Consider the following 20,367-nt stretch of genomic DNA (forward strand, 5'->3'; position numbering starts at 1 on the left):
CTGTCACTGGGAAAGGCGCTCCCGAGGATCAAAATTCTGGGAGGTAGCTGGTACGCTCGCACCCTTTGCAGTCCTCCCAAACTCTAACTTACTGGCTTCCAGCCTTTTGCCGAGCAGAACCGAACTGGTCCTGCTGTAGGATCAACTCCACAGTCCCCAGCTGTGAACATGGGTGTGTGACGGAGCATTAATAGAGTGTATAAGCTTCCCAACAGGCGCAGTGGGAGCATATTTAATAAATCCGAGATGCACGAGCCTCCCCCAAATCAGAATAGTATTAGATTGCTAAATAATACAGCAACAAAAATATGGCATGGCCATGGACAGTGATTTAGTTTCTGATCATCTCAACAGAAGGCTACGTAGTGCAGCACCCTTGGGGACTTTAGAGCTGAATGCTTTGCAATTTGTAGTAATTGTTTGAAAAGTAACATTTTGTAAAGCGGGGGAGGGGAGGAACCAACAGCTCATGTAGGATGTAGAAGAGTAGGCTGCATCATTAAACTGACTAGAAAGCTCCAGAAAGGGCTGTTTTATGGGATATTATTGTGCCCTTTTAAAAGGGGGGGAGAGATTAGGCCTCCCCAGCTCTTTCCTCATCTGTTTAATTCCACAAATCTTTTTCTTTTTCCCTTTATTTCTTTATCCCCCTTCAATCCATTGCTCCCTTCCCCTGCCAGCTGGCTTTCTCAGCTGCTCCATTGATCTCTCAGCCGCTCTGCACTCCTGATATCAGACTCAGTGGGAGGCAGAGTAGCTCAGAGATCAGCAGAGCGGCTGACAGACCAATATAGGAGTGAATCCCAGAGACCAGGCAAAAAACCCTGAATTTGTTCTGTTGCTTTCTTTCTCCCATAGCAACCCCTTTTGAATGGTAGGTCTGCGTTCAAAACTCGGAAGCATTGAGTAATAACAGTCAGAGCTCTGATTTTTTTCCCTCTGGTTTCTGCACGTTTGAGTGCTGGGCCAGATATGAACTGGCAGACAGTAGTACTATCACGAAAGGCTACATCTAGACTACACAGACCCCTTTCGGCAGCATGTAGGTATGTGTAGCTACAGGCCGCAGTGAAAAGCACACTGCGTCCAAAACTGTCAGCGAAATGCTTGGGCAGAGGTGAGACAGTGGGGAAAGGCTTCAGAAGCTACCCTCTGCAAGTGCCTTTCGCTGTGGTGAGGAAGGGCCCAGCTTTTCCTCCCTGCCTAGGGTTACCATACGCCCGGATTTTCCCGGACATGTCCAGCTTTTTGGTCCTCAAATCCCTGTCCAGGAGGAATTTCCAAAAAGCTGAACATGTCTGGGAAAATAGGGAGGCATGGTAAGGGGACCCCGAGTGCGAGTGGCTGCAGCAAAACTTACAATTCCCGCGATCTGCCGGGGCACAGAGGCGGCGGGCGGCATCCGAGCACGCAGCCGCCTCCTCCCCGGGCTCCAACTTTCCTGGCTCCCGCCGCTCTCCACCGCACGCCGGGGCCGAAGCAACTTCCCCAGTGCAGCAGCCGCCGGAGCCCAGGGGGCGGAAGGAAAGAGAGGGAATGCGGGGTGCTCAGGGGAGGGGGTGGAGTTGGGGCGGGGACTTTGGGGAAGGGGTTGGAATGGGGGTGGAATTGGGGCGGGGCCAGGGCCCCCGTGGAGTGTCCTCTTTTTTCAGTGTTGAAATATGGTAACCCTATCCCTGCCTGCCCCCACCAGTGTATTTCCTCTCTGCCCCGGTGTCTTTTCAGGGGAAAGACTCCAGCAGCAGGGCGTTACACTACTAAAAAGAGCATGTAGATGGGGAGGCACTACTTGGGTGAGTGGAGAGCTGCGTAGGTATGTACTCAAGTACATACGCATGTCCTTCCGGTGTCTGTCCTCTACACACCTAAGCCTTGCTTCATGGCTACACTGTTGTTCTAGGCAGGCTACGGGGGTACGTATGCTACGCTCTGCCTAAAGAAGCACACAGTGTAGATCAGGGGTAGGCAACCTATGGCACGCGTGCCAAAGACGGCAGACAAGCTGATTTTCAGTGGCACTCACACTGCCCGGGTCCTGGCCACCGGTCCGGGGGCTCTGCATTTTAATTTAATTTTAAATGAAGCTTCTTAAACATTTTAAAAACCTTATTTACTTTACATACAACTATAGTTTAGTTATATATTGTAGACTTATAGAAAGAGACCTTCTAAAAATGTTAAAATGTATTACTGGCACGTGAAACCTTAAATGAGAGTGAATAAATGAAGACTCAGCACATCACTTCTGAAAGGTTGCCAACCCCTGGTGTAGACACACCCAAAAAGAACCAGAGTCTGTTACCAGCACTGGGAATTTGCTCTGTCCACTGCCAGATGGTGCACTGCTGCTGGGTCTGCTCTGATCATGGAGTTTGCACCATGCTAGCAGATCTTTGTAAGATGCCACTTCTTCATTTCAGAGTTAATTTGGTTAATCTGTGCATGGGTAAGGGCAGCTAGCAAGGGAAGGACTTGAGTATCATTTTATTGAACTGTATTCCACTGTGTGCCAGTATTAGCCTTTCTGTTGGCCCATCACTGCTTAGTTTTTTTGCCAAAGAAAAACACATGGCATGGTCAGGATGAATTCAGCTGTAGATGGGAAGTATCAGCGTGATTTCATTTGAATTCATAAATGAGTCTCCCTGGCATCCCCTTCAGCAGGGAAGGTTACTTGAGTAGCATAGCAAGTGTATTTCCATGTATTACCAGCATCATTTAAGGATAGATACTGTAGGGCCAAGTTCATGCAATATCTCACTAGCTCTCATTTTGACAGCTATCTAGAGCAGCAGCTGAACTTATTTTTAAGTTTTGATTTTAATGTAAAGTGCCAGTGGAGATGCACCACAGTGACTGTTGATCAAAAGCAAGCCTGGAAAGCATGCCCCAGAGCCACAACACCTAGCGATGACTTCTACGCCCTGGAAGAACCCATGGACATTCTCTCTCTTCCCTCACCCATGCACCAGGAAGTAGTGACAAATCCTATTCACATGATGTTTTTATGAGCCACTTTATTTGAAATTTTAGAAATTACAAACATTGAAGCAACCGTTCAATAGCAATTTAATAGCAATGCTGTTCAGTTATACACAGGGAAAACAGACTATGAGATTGATAATACTTATCTCTGATAGTCCTATTCATTAGTACATCTCAAAGTGGCAAATATCAATATCCCCATTTTTCAGATGAAGCAACAGATGTGTAGAGACTTACCTAAGGTCACCCAGCAAGGCGAGTGGTGGAGCCCGAAAGAGAAGTCGGGTCTCCTGAGTCCCAGTCCAGTGCTCTGTCTACTAGGCCATGTAGGAAAATATGAACACCTGAACCAAAAGTTCCCAGGCTTTGGGGGTTAAAAATCCAAACTTAATCCAAATTTCACACCCAGTTTCTATTTTTTTAACATGAGTTGAACTGAAATAGCAAATCTAAATATCCCCAGAACACTGTCCTATTAAACATCTACATTTAGATATGAACTTTTTTCACTAGGATTGGGCTCTAGAAATAAACAGGTGTTTTTATAAATAATACAGCCTTCCACAAGGAAGAAGAGTCCCCCTTAAACTAAGCCATCATGGGGGGTGGGGGAATCAGGGGGGGGAAAGAAGCACAGAGTTCTACATAGCCTTTAAAAATAATGAATATTGCATTAGTGGTGGTGGTCATCGCTTGACTAGATTTCCGGAGGTGTTTCATTATATTTACATATTAGTTAATGGATACTTCAGATATCATGTTACTACAGTGTCTGTGTCATCATGTTTTAGTAGCAGACTATTCACATCAAAAGTTGGTAAATGTGATGGAAAATCAGTTTGTACAGTTGTGTCATAATGCTGAATTTCTTATTTTGCCAGCAGTTTTCATAATATGCAGGCATAAAATTGCAATGCAAACAGTCCCAAAGTAATTGTTCAGTACAAAAAACCCTGAAATTCACTGGGAGCATGGCCCTTTCCCCACCCAATCTGCAAGGGAATCTATGCAATGACCAAGTGCACCCTCTAGGCGCATTTATTTTTAAAACTTCTCATGAGGTCCTTGCACCCCTCCAAATGGAGCATAAGACTGTTCAAATGGATCTTCGGGCACAAACTCAGTTTGCCATGGGCTGCACAACCACAAAGTGTCTCCCTTCCTGTGCCTGGCTGCTTTTGTCACCCATCTGCAAGGTTCATCCTAATCTACCTCACACTATTCCTCCCCCCTGCAATTTCTACACTGCTCTAGTCATCTGCTCAAAGGAGTGTTGCATGACTTGAGGGTAGCAGGCAGAATAACCGGAGAGTGACCAGCTTCGCAGAAGTTGCTAGATGCTTTCCTGGCTCCCCAGATTTAGCAGTTTTCCCTCCTTCTGCACCTCTTCCTATGTCTATGCTAATTTCCCCATAACCTCTACTTCCCATAGAGCAGTCAGAGACTGGAGAACAAGCTGCCCTCTTCCTTCTGTGGCAGCAATAGCTCCTTTACAGCCCTGGGCTTATAGACCTCAAGCACTGCCAGGAGCAGCGGTCCCCCTTCAGCATGTATTGTCATGGACTTGTATTGATATCTATTTCCCCCTGACTTAAATCTGAATCTACTGACTTTTGCTAATAGCAAATCTGAATTGTTGACTTCTAGATAAAGAGCACAGCCCTATCAGAAAACCTTATCATGGTCAGGCAGAGGAGGATTTTTTGGAATTGTTGCTTTTTAAAATGAAATGACATAAAAATGTAGTGACAAAGGTGTTTGCGTTTAAAAAAGACAGCTGAAAGTTCTTTGGTTGTGCTTTGGGTATGAAAGTACTAAGGCAGCTGTAAATGGCAGCAGAATGAGGGGACGCAGGTGTGATTTATTTTCTTTGGATATGCAAAACCTTGGGGATAATATTTTGTTTTGCAGCTGCAAAACCAGGGGGTTACTGATCGAGGTCTCATTTAGCTGAACTTGCCCATGCCCATCGCCATGCCCAAAGTCTGTGGTTCTGGCTTGGGCCTTTCTCAAACTGGCAAGGCTATATTCAGCTAAAGACCCTTGCTCTGTAACTTGCCACATTTGAATTGTAGATATTGCCTGAGAAATCTCTCTTTATGACCACGTGCGCAAGATATCACAATCTGCCTGAATGAGCAGGGAATCATGTATTCCTGAGTTCTAATCCCAGATATGTCACCTGACTTGCTGTGTGTGACTTAGGCCAACCAAGTCACTTATCTATTTCAGTTTCCTCAGAAAAATTGGGGATACAGGTCTGTCTCATCTTACGCTGGGGTTACATGCCACAGTCAGCGCCTAAAGTGAAAATCTCGTATAGTCAAAATTACATTGAGAATAATGGCGGGTGGAATCGCCCGCATTACAGAAACAGTATTTAAATTGTTGGGTTTTTTTGTTTTTGTTTTTTTTGCCGACCGCATAAAGCTGAAATCGCGCATGTTAAATGCGTCTAAGATGCGACAGACCTGTAATAATCTTACTATATTACATTCAGTTTGTTAATGTTTGTACAGTGCTTTGAAAATACAAAATGCATAAGCATTGTTTATTACACAGTGAAAATATACCATCTTAATAATCGAACAATGTGAAATTGTCTGATCTCCCATCTGAAACCTGGTGACATTGGCCATTATTTGCATGGGAGACTTGTAAAGAAAACCCAGGGTGGTACTGAAGTTTAGATTGTGGGAACTCTTCTCTGAGTCATGACCAAACCAGTGCACAAGCATGGAGTTAAGGGGCACCATGCTGTAGAAATGCCATGTCATGGATGGGATGTAAACCTGGAGTCCTGACCCCAGTATTCATTAAATTATATCAAGGCACTTTCTGTTAACTCTATTGTTCTGGCCAGTTCCAGCCTGGACAATGATATTTTTCTGCTTATTATCTTCTCCGTGCAATTTTAACTGTATTCAATTAGTCAGATGATAGTAATCAAATTAGTTTACTAATTCCATTCTTTTTTAAAAAATATTTCAAATATTATTTTGTATTGTTTGCCCATCATTAGATACAAAATTTCTCTTCACTTTCCAGCCCAAATTGTTGCTCTGAGCTGTTAAACAGCTGCCATTTTTATCCCAGATGTGGCTGCATTGCAGTGGTGGTTTAAGCAATTCATTTATCGGCTTGTAAAGTGCTTTGGGATCCACCCAGTAGTAAACTTTTCAGGATACGAGGCAATGCACTCCAAGCATAACTCAGCGGCCAGTTCATCCCTGTCTTTACATGACAATACCAGGAAAATCAATCTCTCTGCTCAAAAGTAGGAACTACTATTTCAGAAGGATTCAATAAGCATTCTGCTATTCAATAAGCATTAAGTAGTCTGGAAGGAGAGAGATTCCCACCCCCACCCTCTCCACAAAAAGACAACAGACACCAGATATGTAACAAGATCCTGAGGATAGTGTATCATTACTATGGGATATTGTAAGAGACACAAAGGGAACCTCAAACTTACTGTCAATGAGTCATGAGGTGTTCCTTCCTCTGGCTGCATAATGTACCAAGTATTTATCCAAGAAAATAATAACTGAAACAAGGACTAGATATAATGAAATATATAGAAGTAAAACCCATTTATGTCTTAAGAGTCGCTGATAGTAATTGTATAACTTGCCCCATGCTGTTACTGAGATCAGTGTCAGTTAGAATTATGGGCTGTGTAAGTATTTGGTCTCTCCATTTAATGTTACCAAGGGCAGCAGTAACTTGTGGGATTATGCACCTGACTGATCCAGCAATTTCCTAATGGCCAGATCCTCAGCTGGTATAAATTGATGTAGCTCCACTGAAGTCATGGTGAGTATCTGGCCCTTCAGAGTCAAGAGTTGGTAGAACTTTTCTATTGTTGTTAGATCATGCCCTTTTTGTTTGCTGTTCTTTATGCCCTTTCTAACCTATATGTGTATCAAAAAAGTGGTCCTCTGAGTGGGGAAAAATCAATCCACATAAGAGAATTCATCTGAGATTTCACATAAATAAGGAAAATTTGTCATGGTAACTTTTTGTCCAGTTGCTAAGACAATCACCAGCAATAGGCAGGGCATGGAGTATCTCAGAAAACAAACCAAAAGTTTAGAGGGAAATTGCCTGGCGGTAGTGTAAAAAAACAATCCATGCAAATAGAGTGAAAATCCTATTCATCTGGACTTAACCATTTACAGTTAATAACAGAGTTGTGCAGACTTCTGTGGTTTTGGATTGTGGAGGATCAGGAGAACGTGGCATGGATTTGCACCTCCTGAATTTCACTTTGTTTCCATTTCAAATCCCCAAAGCGCACAGTGAAATTCAGTCAGTAGCTCAGTTTCCCCTGACTTTGCATTGAAACATTGCAAAAAGGCTTATTTTACCGGGGGGGATGGTTACACCTCCAAAAATTGCTGCAGGGAAGTTGCCACAGAACAGTTTTCAAACTTTCTGATGCTTCTGAGCTGAGCTTTCAGTTTGTAGCAAAACTTGAAACTAAATGAGTTTTAATCCCATTCCAAGTTGCACTACAAATATTTTGGGCAGTTCTAATTTAAAATCTTTAAAAGTAGGGAAGGCATTTTTCCAGGAGAGAGAATTAGAACAGCAAATGCAAAGGCTCAGTGTGGGATCACCTACCTTTAGTCTCTGTCCTCCAAATAACTGAAACAGTTCCCTTTGCCCACTGTTAGACTGATGTTTCAAAATTAGGATTTTCCCATCCAATAATGATATGTGGCTAATGATAATTTGGCTACCTAGAGTAGTTTGAACTGCTATAAACTTTAAGACATGAAAGGCTTTCAATTCCCATATAACAATGCTTTGCAATTTCCTTTAGAATATTGATCTTCAAAAGCAGAGATGCCTTCATGGTAGGTAAAGGAGTTTGGCTTTGCTTCATATGTTTTTCTGAAGCTTTTCTAAACAATCTAAAACTCACGGGCCAAAATTCTAGTTCTGATTTACACTCCAAGTGAGCTTAGAGGAACAAATTGTTGAAGTAATTGGAGTTAGTTGATATTCAATTGTGGAGTGCACAATTTGGTTTTATGAGATTTCATGGAGTATAGATCAATATAGATTCTGATCCTCTGACTCAGCAAAACTGCATTGGAAATTTCATTGTCCCGGTTAGAAATCAGAAGTGGTGAACCCAAACATTTCACAACCTTAAAGTCAATTCTATAAGTGGGTGAAAGATGCACTGGGTTGTTCAGTGGTTAGGGCACTAGCCTAGTGCTTGGGGGACTCAGGGCCAAAGACTGCCTGTATGAGCTTGGGCAAGTCACTTAGGTCTGGATCTACATACGTACTTAGTGTCAGGGCCAGATGTAGGTGGCCAGGCCTAGTGGTTACTGTAGGGCAGGGGGCCAGATCCCCATGCCAGCTGGGGTTCAGAACAAGAAGATCAGGAACTGTGGGTCAGATTTCAGGAATGGGGCAGAGTCAGGAAAACGGGAGGTCAGGATCAGGAGACAGGAGGAGATTATACTGGGTGAGCAGTCTGAAGCAGTCAAGCGCAATTGTACAGACGGCTTCCTGTTCCTCCCTCCAGCTTAAGTAGTGGGAGTAGGCCAGTCAGGAGTGCTGATGTGCTCTAGCATGCTATGTTTTACCTCTCCCCTTTCATCGTATAGGGAGCCTAGGTACCTAGTTCAGGCTTTGGGAATCACATTGTTGCACGTATTTCTAGGTGCCTAAAAGTTAGGCAGTGCACTGCCTAAATCCCTTTGTGGATCTGGGCCTTATCCTCTCAATGCCTCCACTACCCTGTAAAATGGGCATAACACTTCCCCTACATCATAAGATTATTATGAAGATAACACTTTAAAGACTCTGAAGAGCTTTGAGATCTACTGATGGAAAGTGCTATATAAGAGCTAGTTATTTGTTGAGAGGATATTTTCCCTAAATCAGTTGGGATATTAAATTATTGGCAAATGAAAGCCATGAGGCTAATCATTAATACCACAGACCATGTAATAGTGATCATATGAGCCTTAATCATAGGCAAGAAACACAGAGGCTTGACTGGATTTCTGTGTTTTGGTGGTTAATTGTTTTCATCCTTTTTCTAGCTGACAGAAAGCATGTCTTCTATGGTTTGGCATGTCGTAAATCTGTGGAAATGCTTCTGTCTCATTGGAATCTATGACCTGCTTTCTCCAATATGTTACCAGTAAACATAAGATTTCACAGTATTTCACAATGAACACATGCAGTACAACAACCCTCCCTCCGATGTTCTCTGTCTGAAGTCTGCTTGCAGTGCTTTGGTCCTAGTAACCCATTTGTGAAGTACCAGGGCTCTGGAGGGACAGGGCTGTTTGTTTGTTTTACAGTCTTTTAGTTTATTTAGCAAACTACGGTAACAGTTGCTTTGCAGTCAGCTTTGCTGGACAGATAAACAATAGTGACAATTTCATATGATGTATATGGACAGAGGAGGTTAGCTGCAACCCTTGAGTGATGAAGCTTGTCATATTCTCTTCTCCAGTAATGCACAAGGTTAGAAATCAATGTCTTAATCATGGGCAGCTCTGGGCAATTCAGATATATCACAGACAAACAGGCTTCTAATTACATTTAAGAAATACATATCATACATATATAAACTGACATAAATATCAGAGTGGTGTTGCTAGCTGTCAAAATGGATAAGTATAATTCCCTCAGTGGCCCTTGACAGGTTCAGTACCTGGTACGGAGGTGCTATGAACAGCATTATACGGCTGATTGAGTTATGACAGCTCTAACCCAACAGGGAAGTGAGGCAGGAAGGAATAGCCTGGGCTGCAGACAAATGATGATAAAGTGATCACTTTAAAGAACAATCTCCATAATATTTCATGCTTGCTGCACGGTATAAAGGCAGCCTTGACTGCAGGGCTAACTGCTCTATCAATTGATTTGATTCACTGCTGCAGCTACGCCCAGTCATAATATTTCAAATAAATGGTACCGTGGATAGAAATAATATCTGCATCAATATTAACCCTGAAAGGACTAATGGACACAAGCTATAATTTCCTGGACACCCTAATAATGCATTTTGACTGGGCTTGGCGTGGAATGATTTTTCTTTTTGTTTTCTTTTTTTTAAACCAGCATATTGTTTACTTAAACTCTTCCTTTTATGGCCATTGTGAAGCTTTTCAGCTCAGGCCTAGCACACTGTTTCAACACCTAATTTTCAAGATCATTCTTTTTAATGTATTTTCAAACTTTAACATGAACCATTATGTGGAAAAGAAAATTACATTAAATCTCTGGTGTAGAGTGGAGTGAAAGCCACATTGATTAGTATATATGTATACATGTGTACATATGTGTGTGTGAGAGAGAGAACATATACAGAGAGAGAGGTTTTATTACTCACATTATTTATTAAGATGCATTTAAAACAAGCAATAAAACAGTTTAATTATAAAAGAGACTGGAAAAGACAAATTTATGGATTAATAAGTTTAAATCAAACCTGATTTCTACTGCTCATGAAGTTTTTCACATATGCTGCAACACAGTGGATGTTTATCTAGTCATTTTATGCTAACACTCTGTCCACATTTCAGTCCCTCTTAAAGATCTGCTGCTGCCCACAGTGAATCAAGTCAACTTGTATACAACTTGACTATTGTTGTTCCTGTTCCCTTTCCACCACCTTGACTGCAATTGTGAGTTCCTTGAAGCAAGAGCCATCCCTGAGTGTTTGGAAACTGCATAAATAAATAATATTAATGCATGTTAAACTAGAAATGGGCTGGATGGTTTAGAAATGACCTTCTCTGGTTACTAGTTGGTATACGGACACAGATGAGGGAGCATGAGAGCCAATATTTCCCTACGTACTACTTATGGGGTTGCAGTAAATCAGGGGGAGGTACTTGTGATTTCTTTTTAAAGCCCTAGCAGAGCTAAGGATTGTATGACCGTGAATAGTGCAGACAGTCCAGTCATAACTTCATACCCTTTCAAGTGATCCTGGGCCTACTTTCAAAGGTATCTGGGTTGATTTATGGTTTCCCATAAGGACCATGCAATATTTCTGGTTTCTTATTATGTCAGCGTCAAACTCGGTGGTTCTGGTGGAGCTTAGGGGATTTGTTTGAAATTTGGGTGCAGGGGAAATCCACATGACTTCAATATTCAACAAGCCTCTTGGGCAGGGAAAACATACGTTGTTGTTTTTTTTGCACAGCTTTGGACCTGATCTCACAGTGGCTTCAATGCACCAGACAGTTTATTGTAATCATATGCAAAACAATGTTCATCACTTGCTACAGTGTTTATACACAAATCAATACCTAACCTTAACACACAGAAAATAATTAGGGTATATGCTTGTTTCTGTCTCATCTACTTCTAAATGCAGACTCAATGGGCACTTTGTTCATTGAACTACACCATCATCAGAGGTAGGCATGGCAGTGTCTCACGATATTAGCCATAATAAGCTAATAAAAAGAACAAATGTTTTTATTGCACTTTCTTTAAAATAGTCTCTTGATTGTCAAGTTTAACTTCCACACTGCTCACATCTGATTAATGTAAGCATGCATATATTATATATATATATATACATACACAGAGAGAGAGAGAGAGAGAGAGAGAGTATACACACTGTTCTTTTAGAAAAGTTTGATCTTTGGGCACCACTGTTACTCCCACAGTAGAGGCAGACACTGAACACTGAGCTTAGTTCTTACACATCAGAGCACAAAGCACAGCTTCTAGACTGGGTCAGCCATTAGGGCATTTCAACATTGATCTGACATATCATCATGTGGTCACAGGCATTTTTCAGCTAATATACTTCAAGCATAAATATATTATTTAAATAAGCCCCTGTACAGTCCTGTAAATGGGGAATGGAAGGATTCTGGGCATATTAAGAACCAAGGAGAATCGCATCAGGGACCACTTCAAAGATTAATTCCTTATGTCTAGTTTAAAACAAGATTAAATTAGCTTGTGTGCACTGCTGTTACCAGATGCACTATTACATTATGCATGATTCTTGACTGCTCATAGCATGAACAAACTGCACAGTGTTCCATTAGTGATTTTCAATGGTATGCTAAGCTTTAAGTCACATAGACAGCCCATTGTATTGGGTTTACTTTGTGGATGTGTTTTCCAGGCAATTTCACAAGCTACCTGATCACTGGTATTGATTGACTGTGTTTGAAATGGATAAAAGAATTAACCTGTGTAAGGGTAGCACAGTGGGCTATATGTAGTATCATATATATTGAGGAAAGCCAATAAACCTGTAATGCAGAAAACTTACCAGCCCAGGCAAAAATCTACTAGCCCACATGCATAAGTGTTCATGCCCCCCTGAATCTTTACAGCTAACCAGATGCTTTATATACACACTCGCATATTCTCATACCATTTTTTCTCACATGAACACCCACCCACCACCAGACGCATGTATAACCCTAGACATACTCTCATATGCATACCTCTGAACTTGCATACTCACCCCATACAGACACTGTTTTTCTCCCATCCACACCTCTGGAGAGAGAGGTGCCTGTTCACCTATACCAGGGGTAGGCAACCTATGGCACGTGTGCCAAAGGTGGCACGCAAGCTGATGTTCAGTGGCACTCACACTGCCCGGGTCCTGGCCACCAGTCCGGGGGGCTCTGCATTTTCATTTAATTTTAAATTAAATTTTAAACATTTAAAAAACCTTATTTACTTTACATACAACAATAGTTTAGTTATATATTATAGACTTATAGAAAGAGACCTTCTAAAAACGTTAAAATGTATTATTGGCACGCGAAACCCTAAATCAGAGTGAATAACTGAAGACTCAGCACACCACTTAGAATCATAGAATCATAGAATATCAGAGTTGGAAGGGACCTCAAGAGGTCATCTAGTCCAACCCCCTGCTCAAAGCAGGACCAATTCCCAGCTAAATCATCCCAGCCAGGGCTTTGTCAAGCCGGGCCTTAAAAATCTCCAAGGAAGGAGACTCCACCACCTCCCTAGGTAACGCATTCCAGTGTTTCACCACCCTCCTAGTGAAATAGTTTTTCCTGATATCCAACCTGGACCTCCCCCACTGCAACTTGAGACCATTGCTCCTTGTTCTGTCATCTGCAAACACTGAGAACAGCCAAGCTCCATCCTCTTTGGAACCCCCCTTCAGGTAGTTGAAGGCTGCTATCAAATCCCCCCTCATTCTTCTCTTCTGGAGACTAAACAATCCCAGTTCCCTCAGCCTCTCCTCATAAATCATGTGCTCCAGACCCCTAATCATTTTTGTTGCCCTCCGCTGGACTCTTTCCAATTTTTCCACATCCTTCTTGTAGTGTGGGGCCCAGAACTGGACACAGTATTCCAGATGAGGCCTCACCAATGTCAAATAAAGGGGAACGATCACGTTCCTCGATCTGCTGGCAATGCCCCTACTTATACAGCCCAAAATGCCGTTAGCCTTCTTGGCAACAAGAGCACACTGTTGACTCATATCCAGCTTCTCGTCCACTGTGACCCCTAGGTCCTTTTCTGCAGAACTGCTACCTAGCCATTCGGTCCCTAGTCTGTAGCAGTGCATGGGATTCTTCGGTCCTAAGTGCAGGACTCTGCACTTGTCCTTGTTGAACCTCATCAGGTTTTTTTCGGCCCAATCCTCTAATTTGTCTAGGTCCCTCTGTATCCGATCCCTACCCTCTAGTGTATCTACCACGCCTCCTAGTTTAGTGTCATCTGCAAACTTGCTGAGAGTGCAGTCCACACCATCCTCCAGATCATTAATAAAGATATTAAACAAAACCGGCCCCAGGACCGACCCTTGGGGCACTCCGCTTGAAACCGGCTGCCAACTAGACATGGAGCCATTGATCACTACCCGTTGAGCCCGACGATCTAGCCAGCTTTCTATCCACCTTACAGTCCATTCATCCAGCCCATACTTCTTTAACTTGGCGGCAACAATACTGTGGGAGACCGTATCAAAAGCTTTGCTAAAGTCAAGGAATAACACATCCACTGCTTTCCCCTCATCCACAGAGCCAGTTATCTCATCATAGAAGGCAATTAGGTTAGTCAGGCACGACTTCCCCTTCGTGAATCCATGCTGACTGTTCCTGATCACTTTCCTCTCCTCTAAATGTTTCATAATTGATTCCTTGAGGACCTGCTCCATGATTTTTCCAGGGACTGAGGTGAGGCTGACTGGCCTGTAGTTCCCCGGATCCTCCTTCTTCCCTTTTTTAAAGATGGGCACTACATTAGCCTTTTTCCAGTCATCTGGGACCTCCCCTGATCGCCATGAGTTTTCAAAAATAATGGCTAATGGCTCTGCAATCTCACCCGCCAACTCCTTTAGCACCCTCGGATGCAGCGCATCCGGCCCCATGGACTTGTGCACGTCCAGTTTTTCTAAATAGTCCCGAACCACTTCTTTCTCCACAGAGGGTTGGTCACCTTCTCCCCATGCTGTACTGCCCAGTGCAGCAATCTGGGAGCTGACCTTGTGCGTGAAGACAGAGGCAAAAAAATCATTGAGTACATTAGCTTTTCCACATCCTCGGTCACTAGGTCACTTCTGAAAGGTTGCCGACCCCTGCCCTATACGTAGGCTATGGCTATACCAGAGAGCTTACTGTGGCGCAGCTGCATGGGTGCAGCTGGCCTGCTATAAGCTCTCTAGTGTAGCCGCTCCAAGCCGATGCGGGAGAGCTCTCCCATCAATTTAGTTAATCCACCTGCAATGAGCAGCGGTAGCTATGTCGATGAGAGATGCTCTCCTGCTGACAAAGTGCCGCCCATACCGGCACTTAGGTCAGTGTAACTATGTCACTGAGGGGGGTGGCTTATTCACATGTCTGAGTACCAGTAGCGTAGCTAGCGGGGTGCAGGGGAAGCAGCCACTTCTCCTCACCCCTTTTCCCAAAAGCAGCGCCTGCCAGGCTGGCGCCGGGGGCAGCACTGCTGGAGGAGCCATGGGGGGGGGGACGGCAGGCGTGGCTGGAGGAGAAAGGGGGCCGGTTCCTCGGCCATCGCACCCCACGTGGCCCCAACATCGCCGCAGGCGCAGCCACCTCCCTGGCTCAGGGATCGGCGGCCAAGCGCTCCCTGCCTGGAGCCGGAGCTGGAACCGGGATCCGCCCGCAGCGTGGGGCCGGGATCGGCCTGGGACAGGCGGCAGCCCAGGATAGAACGTGAGCAGCGGGGGTCCGGTGCCTTGCCCTGGGGGGTCCCCTCCGGGCGAGGGGCTTCCTGGGGCCGGGCCCGCAGGGTAAGGGTGCAGGCTGCGCTGTCTGGATGGGGGGCCCTGGCACGGCGCAGGAGCCTGGAGCCCTGGGCAGGGGGGACGGGACCCCGTGGGTGGGGCTGGGCAGCGCAGCCTGACGGGGGACACCTGCAGAGCGGGCTGGACAGGAGAGACTCTCCCGGGACCGCGGTGGGACGGGGGTATCTGCACCCCCGGGAAGCCCGCAGGAGTCCTGAGCCGGTCCCCGGGGTTAATCTTGGGGGGGAAATGGGAGGAGCCAAAGGGGGCGTAGCCAGAGGAGGAGCCAAGGGGGAGCGCCTTTTTTCTGTTTGCTCCCCCTACACTTAGACCCTGGCTACGCCACTGCTGAGTACATAACCTGTAGTGTAGACATAGCCTTAGAAACACTTGCTGTCAGCACTGGCAAACACATTCAAACATTTCCTCTCTCTCCACCTCTGTCTTACCACCCCGGTTTCTCATGCACACCAGACAGCCATCCCACCACTTGCTCCCTGATAAAGCTGATGGACATTTTTTGAACAAAACTTTTCATGTTGAAAAATGGCTATTTTCTTTTGTGAAAAAATGTCTTGGGCAAGGGGAGTTTTTGCATGTTTCATTACATTTTGAATTGAAATCTTGATCAGTAACATCAGTGAAATTGTTGCTGGCATTTTTTGTTTACCCCAAAATGGGGATTTTGGTAAATGCAAATTTTGACTCTGACTCGGGGCTTGTGAGAGGGGCTAGGAAATAAACTTGAGTCTCCTGTGAATCAGACCTGTTACGGTCACCAGTTCAATCTCTGCACTGCAGAGCTGCCAACACCAAGCCTCTGACCTATAGAGAATCTTGGCCTGATTGGTTGCCCTTCCCTATCCCCTGCCTCCTGGGCAAGGACAGCCAATCAGAGAGTCAGTTTGCCTCCTGCCCCTTGGAATCCACAGGATGTTTCAGGTAGGGGAAAAGTGAAGAGGAAGGTACTGCTTGACCCATACCATTTCCAAGGGGAGGGAGAGGCAAGGAGGGAGCAAATGGAGGCCAGCAGCTCAACCAACTCCTCTCCCAACCAGCACCTTATTCACAGGAGTGGAGGGGTGAGGATCGACCAGAGGCCACTCTTACCTATCATGCTTTGTCTGCGGCTCCTCTTTCCCCTTCCCTCCTGTGGAAGAGTGAGTCAGGTCAGCCTGCTAGCTCTCTTCCCTGCCCAGGGAAGGGGGTGTCAAGAGGCCCCCACTTGTAGCTGCCCTCCACCCCCAGCCTGCAAATGCGGAGAAGAGCAGGGTGCTTCCCTAAAGGGAGGGGAGGCACAGCGTGAAATACTGCGACATGGGGGACTAGAGAGCAATGGAGAGAGGCAGGAGGTCCGAAGTGGGGGGAGACAGAGAGAGAGGATGACGGAGGGGAGATGAGCCACACAGAAATGGGTGATGGCCCTTCCCTGGATGAGAAGCCACTCCCCCAGTTAATCAGATCTCTGCCCATCTCCACAGAATCAATTCAGTTCCGGGCTCCCCTCGCCTCATTGCCTCTCGGGGCTAACTTCTGTGGTAGTGCAGTTTATGTCCCACCCTTACTCTGGAGCTGTGCCAAAAGTCATCATTTAGCCCTTCAGAAATGTGCTCTCATAATTTTGAAAAAATGAGGGATTCTCAGGGAAATCACTATTAGTCGTATTTTGCATTTTTCTGAAGTCAAGTGTAGTTGTCTGAGCACAGAACGGGGAGCCAGGAACTCTTAGTATAATCTCATCACTGACAGTAACTCCATCTGTGCCCTTAACTCTGTTTAGATTTTCCCTCTGTAAAATGGAGATTACAGTGCTTGCTCACTCCATCAGGGCGTTAGTAAAGATGAATAAGTATCGTAGGTAAAGTGGCTTACAGATGAAATTACCAGATAAGTGCCATTATTGTTTCATTAAAAATGTTTCAAGATCTGTTTTTTCACTCATGCCAAGGGCTGGTGAAGTTAGACAAGCCAAATTAATCACTTCTGCTTTACACGTGAACTCTTTTTGCTCCACTCTTTGCCTAGGCAGGATCCACCTGGGTGGCAAGGTCGCTGGGGTCACACAGTTGGCTAACTGTGTAACTCCTTCACCAACACACTCTGTTCAAGTGTTGTGGGATCTTAGCCAAATCCCCCTGCATGATGGCAATAACACTGTTGGAGAAATTTGCAGTGTGCTGAGAACAACTGCTGGGGATGAGGGAAAGGGGAGAAGGTTCCTCTCAGATGCTAATTTCCTAATAATGACAACAATATTCCAACTCGCAGAAATTCCAAAGAGATCTGTGCAGTTTCTAAACAGTCAATGTGGATAAACAGCATATTCACACAGAAAGCAAATACTTACTTTGTAAAAGACTTAGTATCGGCATGAAAGAGTTTCAGGACAGTGTAATGAGTACTGAATCTAAGATCACTAAAGTTCTTTATTGCTAAAGAGGAAAAGCTCCAAATATTGCTTAGCAAATTACTGTTCACTAGGGGCACTACCAGTTGACACAATCACTGGTCAGCAAATTGGTCACATTATCGGTTAGTAAATTTGAGAGTGCAGAATTATTTATTGGTAAATTAGAGATGGCAGAATTATTGGTTGGTAAGTAAAGAATTGCAGTGAGTGGTTAGAAAATTAGAGATGCCAGTTTTTGTCTGTGGATGAACTAAGGATTGGTCAGATATTGGACACCAAATTAGAGTCATTTATGGTTACACTGGAGAATACTGAAATATTGCTTCCCAGATTATAGATAAACATACATTGTGAGGTTTGGGGATTTTTTTCTGGTTTAGATTAATGTTTACCATTTACAGCATGCCAATTTTTCAGGTTTGAGTGTGGAAGTGCACATTTATACCTAATATTTTTCCTCTCTATTTCTTGATTCCCAAGAGCATTGTGTGCTATTGGGATTTTTTGGAGGATTATTTGGGGGTTAGAGGAACACTTTATTTGATTAAAATGTTAAATTGTTTGATAACATGAATGTTCAAAAAAGATGTTAGGTCGATAGCCCTGAAAACTGAAGCTCTCTGTTTATCTGTTTGGTAAATCCTGTCTCAAAACTTGCATGAGCAGTGCCAGCTACCCCACCCTCCCCTGGCAAAATGCCTCATTCCTCACCAGAAAAGGCCACCGCTGGGGGTGATAGGGTAATTCTTTCTATATAGCCTTTCAGCCAGTAGCTTTTTCAGCTAAGATTATCAACAAGAATACCAGTTAGTAGTGCCAGTGGTAGTTTCGGTGATGTGTAGACTGGTCCATTGATAACTGGCCTCCAAGTGGCTAAGCAGATGCCAATATGCCATTAAATGCCAATAGTAACTGAAAGATATTACCCTGTGCTGGATTCATCCTGGTGGATGTGAAAGGGTGCACATACTGAGAGTCATGAGAGTCATGCTGTCTCTGCTAGATTAATATGAAAGCAGAATGAGAAGTCACTTTCCCACAAATGACACAATTTTCCAATTTGAAAGCTTTGGGTAGGAGACTGAAGTTGAAACTTTGTTCTTTAGATGTCTTCTCAATTCCCTTACTTTTTCTCCTTTAGGCAGAATGCCCATGTCAGAAGAATCTTCCCAGCAAAATATCCTCCAGTTAAAGCAATTCTGCTCTAATACAATCCCCAATGCATATACTGAGAGTACTGCTTTCTAACTGGCAAACCTTCTAGTGAATGTGCTCAGCAAAATGGCTCACCATTAAATCATTTCAACTTTTCAAAACATTTAAAAGCAATAATTAAATACTTGTTAAGAAAAGTCCATGAATGTTTATATAGCTGCTGAATCCTACAATGGAGACTTACTCTAATTAATCAGCTTTACTTTTCCAAAGGGACACTTCATAATGCTTTCGACAACATCACATATGGAGTCGGGGAGGATATATTTTAAAACTTTAGGAAAGCCTTAAATTTTGAAACATTAAAATTTGCTTTTTATATGAACTCCTAAACAAACAATGTTCCTACCTTTCCCATCTACTAATTCTGCCAAAAATGATGTGTTTATTTGGAAGCAGTAAAGCATGTTTGACAGTTTTAAGACACAACTAGAAGGGGAACTTTGTAAAAGTGAAGGGGGAAAAAAGGAATTTTTATTCTGCTAAAGTAGCAGCACAATCAAAGAAATGGGAGTTTTAAAAACCTCCCGGATTGAAATAACATGTGCTGTACATTTTTGGCTACTTTAATGAATCAAAGTTAAAATTTGGAATACACCAGAGTATTTAAGTAACATCAGTTTCCTTGGTTGTTTTATGCTGATTCCCAGCTTGAACTCCTCCTTTGGAAAGTTTTGACTCAAGCCATTATAGTTAATTAGATGGTTCAACCTGTTCAGAAAAAAAAATTGTGTTAGGCTCCCCCTTACCATGGGTAAGGTACCTACATGATCTACTGTCCAGAAATTAAATAACCCCCTTTTTGCCAGCCTCATTTTACCCCCAGCTCTCAGTTTCAGGCCATAAGGCATCTAGGTTGAAACTTCCACAAAGCTTTGTGGGTGTTCATATCTGTAGTTTTGGATCTGAAGATGGGGGAGGGTCAGCCCAAAAATTGGGATCAGATTCAAACTTCCTCCAAATTTGAGTGGTTAGTTCTGGGGACTTGTTTCAGGCTCATTTCTGTTCACAGCCAGTGTGAGACAGGAGGTACAGGCAAGAAAAAGAAGAGTAAGCAAGCAAAGGAGCTGGAAACGTGGAAAGATAAAGGGAGACAGGGTGGATAATATATTTTCTCCCAAAATGGTTAATCAGAACCCAAGGAGCTCTAAAGATAGAGAGCTATTGGATGAATTGTTGGAGTCCAGAGAGAGCCTGACAATGGACGTGACCAGGCTTTGGTTTGGGCCTGTCTTTATTTCAGACAGAGGTGGAGCTAAATGTTAGAATAGTTCAGGTTTCTCAAGAAGTCATTGATAACATTTTCAGCTTGTAAAATCCAAACGAAGTAATTTTGGATCCTGATGCCATTTATCTGATTTAGCCTCAAAGTTCATAGTGAAGAGACAAGAGACAAATTATTCTAATTTTGGTTTTACCTGTACTCCTAACTTGTTTATATTAGACAACATCACACTCCTTTAAATTTCTTCTGGAAATTCACAACTCTAATGCCAAGTCCACCAACAAT

The 20,367-nt window shown here is 43.7% G+C and overlaps 1 long non-coding RNA gene across 1 annotated transcript in view; it reads left to right on the forward strand.

Moving 5' to 3' along the window:
• LOC122173919 (uncharacterized) overlaps positions 1–20,367 on the forward strand; it is a 304,056-nt gene that overhangs the window by 118,482 nt on the left and 165,207 nt on the right. The gene's annotated exons all lie outside the window — the stretch shown is intronic.

Source organism: Chrysemys picta, chromosome 14 (assembly GCF_011386835.1).
Source record: "Chrysemys picta bellii isolate R12L10 chromosome 14, ASM1138683v2, whole genome shotgun sequence".
Classification (NCBI taxonomy): Eukaryota; Metazoa; Chordata; order Testudines; family Emydidae; genus Chrysemys; species Chrysemys picta.